Here is a 3,864-nt window from a genome sequence, read left to right as displayed (position 1 = left end):
ATGACCAAAGCAAAGCAAATAAAAATTCTTGATAATGACATTTTCATCAGTAAAACTGAAACCCAGCATCCACAACTAAAATATCCCCAAACCAACCAAATCAAAACCAAAAAAAAAAAAAAAAACCCAAAAAAACCCCAAAAATATCACCCAAACATATTTCTTTAGAAATAAATAAATAGATTACATTTCACAAGAGCTAAGGGATGTCTCAAACACGTGCGCAAGGCAGAAGGAGAAAATATGAGTAGAAGAGAACTGAGAAAACTCAAGCTGCTTTGACAAGATCTACAAATTTGGAGGAGTGGGGTGCTGAGTGTGCTGATTGAAATAATTCTGAAAGTTGGTAGCACATCAACTACATATTCCCTTCTCCCTTTCGTCATGGAAGGAGTCACAGCCTCTGAGGGCCTACACTGTGCCAAGTGCACCCATGTCCCTCTGGGAGCCATCTGGGGCCCAGCCAGGCTGGACTGACAGCTGGCCAGACCTATGACAGCAGCTGGACTTGGGTTTGCAACTTGAGCATTTGCAGGTCATTATGCTTTCCACCTTTGGAAAACATTGGAGCAGATGTTTACAGAGACAGTAAAGTGGATTTTGACCTCTAGTCTTTCATTATACTATAAAGGAGGATTTGAACAGAAACTGGATCAGAAGTTAGTCTTTTATAAGTCCATGTACTGTCAAGGCCAAAATCAAAACATGCCACAGAAAAATGCTTATGAATCATCTTTATAAAGGAAGATCACCTTCCTTAACAACAAAAGTAAATGAAGCAAAAGATTTATCACTGTTGGAATTCAGTGATAAAATCCAGTGAAATCCAGAGCTTTGGCTCATAGGAGATTCAGCTGATACATAATGCAGCATCTTTCTTATTTTCTTCTGTACAGTCCCTAGCACAATACATTCTTTCCACAACTTTATCTTTATTATGCATCTCTTAGAACATTATCCTTGCATTTGATCCTTTTTTTCTTTTTTTTTTTTTTTTCCTCCACAAAACAGAGATTGCACTGTCTTGTCCCTGAAGAAATGAGAGATAACATTTTTGGTTTATTGAAGAGGCAAAAAGTAAAATGACTCTTTCATTCCTGATTTCCAAAGCATTATGATAGGATACGAGGACAAAAATAACTCAAAGTAGCTCACTAGACATTTATGGGCTTGAAGTTTGTGATATTGATACATTAGTTGAACAAGTCAACTGTAGCTTATTTCTCTGGTGGAGGCACATCAGGTCAGAGAAGCCAAGAAATCTTACAAAGAAATAGAAGTTAATGTATGAATGTATTCATTTTCCTTGTCTTTATAATGCTAGCCATACTCATAAATATATACAGAAACATATTTGCAGTGTGACCTGCTAGACAGGAAAATGTTAATCAATAGAGAATCTGACAGAGAAAGTGTAAGAGCACTGAAATTAGCTGTGTGTTTTAAATGGCAAAATATACGCACATGTATTAAACGTGCTTTGTCTAGGTTGGGATGCACAGTTTTGAAGATAAGCGCACAATTTTCTGCTTGGAGTTCAATGTATGATTCTGCAGTATAAAATTATGCTATTCAGTCATTAACACTCAGGCAATGTCTATTACTTTTACACATAAACACTTCTAGTGTTTTCACTATGACATTTCTAGTAGCAGAAACTAAATAATAAAATCATAGAATGATTTCAATTGGAAGGCACCCTAAAAATCATCTTACATCAACTCCCTTGCCACAGGCAGGGACACCTGTCACTAGACCAGGTTGCTCTGAGCTTCATCAAACCTGGCCTTGAACACCTCCAGGGGTGTGGTATCCACAACTTCTCTGGGCAGCCTGTTCCAGTGCCTCAAAATTCTCCCAGTAAAGAATTTCTTACCAACACCTATTCTAAAGCTACCCTCTTTCAATTTAAAAATGTCACCCTTTTCTTGACACTCTCTCCCAGTATAAAATGCCCCTTTTCCTCCTGTTTATAAACCCCCTTTAGGTACTGGAAGGATGCAGTGAATTCTCCATGAAGCCTTGTCTTCTCCATTCTGAACAACACAACACTGAAAATATATTCTTATCCCTGATTTCACAGAGCTGCCTCTAGGTATTTTCTTTCTTATCTACTAGAGACATCATAAAGGGAATTTAAACCTATGGATAATGACTCATACTTCTTCTAGATGGCATATAGGCTAGTGCTGCTGTTCATACTCATGCCAAGGCTGTGCTAATTACAAATATTTCTTGCCAAGTAAAACATTTATGATTAGAACATGGAGGACTCCAAACCTCTTAAGTGGTATGTCCCATAAAATAAGCCATCTATTTTATTGTCCTGTCATGTTGCTGGCTTTCCAATGAAGATTAAAGAGAACATGTAGCTGTCATCTGAAGAAAATCTAGTAAATTGAAAAAATCTTACAGTATACCAGTAATATTGTAACAATTAGACTTATATTAACAACACAGATGAAAAAGCATTACATGCGCATATATTCTCCTAATGAGCTGCTGCTGTGTAGAGATGCGTTTTCATCAGACAACAGGTTCAGTGATCATTATTCACTGGTCCTAGATCAAGAATAAAGTAAAATATGCTGACACTCTTACGAAGGAACATTTAGAAAATATAATCTATCAGAAATGCATGGTCTTAAAGGCAGTTAAATAGGAATGTTGTCTTGGAAAAGTAGCCCAGTGTACTGCAGTCAGTTAATTCAGATCCTCTCACAACTGGCAATATGGAGCTGACTACAGACTGTGTACGAAAGTTGACAATGAAAATCATAGTCCTCCTTACTTTAGAATCTGGGATGCAAGATTTAGTGCAATATTCTGTATGGCTACTGTTGTGTTAAGAGTAGCACAGTCTGAAATAAAAAACCCTCCAAAACCTTGTTTTCCATATGGGTCTCAGAATCAAAGGAGTTGGATGTGACTAGGCTTAATTCCTGATTTTAACCAACTTGGCATTCTAATTCTGTTTGCGGTCCTAGGTGCAGCAGTAGTGTGGGTTATATCATTAGATTGGTCTAATTCATGATCTGATCAAAAATTCACCAATACTGTAGTTATTGCAACACTATATCTGGTTGACTTCAGCAAGAACTTTCAAAAACATAGATTTACCAGCAGTTCAGTTTTTTGAGCAACAAAACTTTTATATTTTTTATATTGCTGGTAATAAATTCGCTAGAGCTGCAAAATATAAATATATAGTGCTATTCAAAGGTGTTCCCAGGTATACCTCAATGTGGTTGGAGGTACAAATCTTACCAAAGAGTCACCCCTGGTTTGTGGAGGAGAGAAAAGCAAATCCATCATTTTTTTCTGTAAAGTAGCTGTATTCTTATTCTCTACCACTGAGTATTTTAGATGCCCATTTATACTTTTGGAGGAAGTGGAGATGTGACTCTAGTCCAGTATTTTGTCATACTGCCATCGTAAAGGGCATGGGGAAAGCCAATGTTTATGTAAAAGAGGTATATAGAGTGTAACAGATTTACAGACTGAGGGTCTTGCATAAGGACTGAACAGGACCATCACGCATTAGCATCATTCCCTCTTTTCCCTGGTTGATTGCAGTGATAAAGGTCATCCAGCCTCCACCTGATACTCTCTCACCTTCTCAGCATGACATCATGCCATGAGCATCATGCCTCATGGTATGTCTCATGACTGTGGGACTGATTTCCTACAGCTGTCTATGAAAGTAACATTTTATTATCACATTGGGGTTTGACCATCCAATCTAGTGCCCTCCCTTTGAGGTTTTGTTGCAAAGGCCTTAGAACCACAGCTCTAAAGGAATTTGAAGTTCACTCAAGTGTGTTGAAGAAGTTCTTTTAATTTTATCCAGTATGGCTGCTTGTT

At 37.6% G+C, this 3,864-nt stretch overlaps 1 pseudogene; it reads left to right on the top strand.

Annotated features, from left to right (window-relative positions):
* The first annotated feature begins 492 nt into the window (after window positions 1–492).
* On the top strand, window positions 493–823 carry LOC121360705 (annotated as a pseudogene).
* The last annotated feature ends 3,041 nt before the right edge of the window (window positions 824–3,864 follow it).

Source organism: Pyrgilauda ruficollis, unplaced genomic scaffold, assembly GCF_017590135.1.
Source record: "Pyrgilauda ruficollis isolate IOZ18807 unplaced genomic scaffold, ASM1759013v1 scaffold53, whole genome shotgun sequence".
NCBI classification, from domain to species: domain Eukaryota; kingdom Metazoa; phylum Chordata; class Aves; order Passeriformes; family Passeridae; genus Pyrgilauda; species Pyrgilauda ruficollis.
Note: the sequence above shows the minus strand (reverse complement) of the source record. Positions and strands in the feature narration are given on the sequence as shown.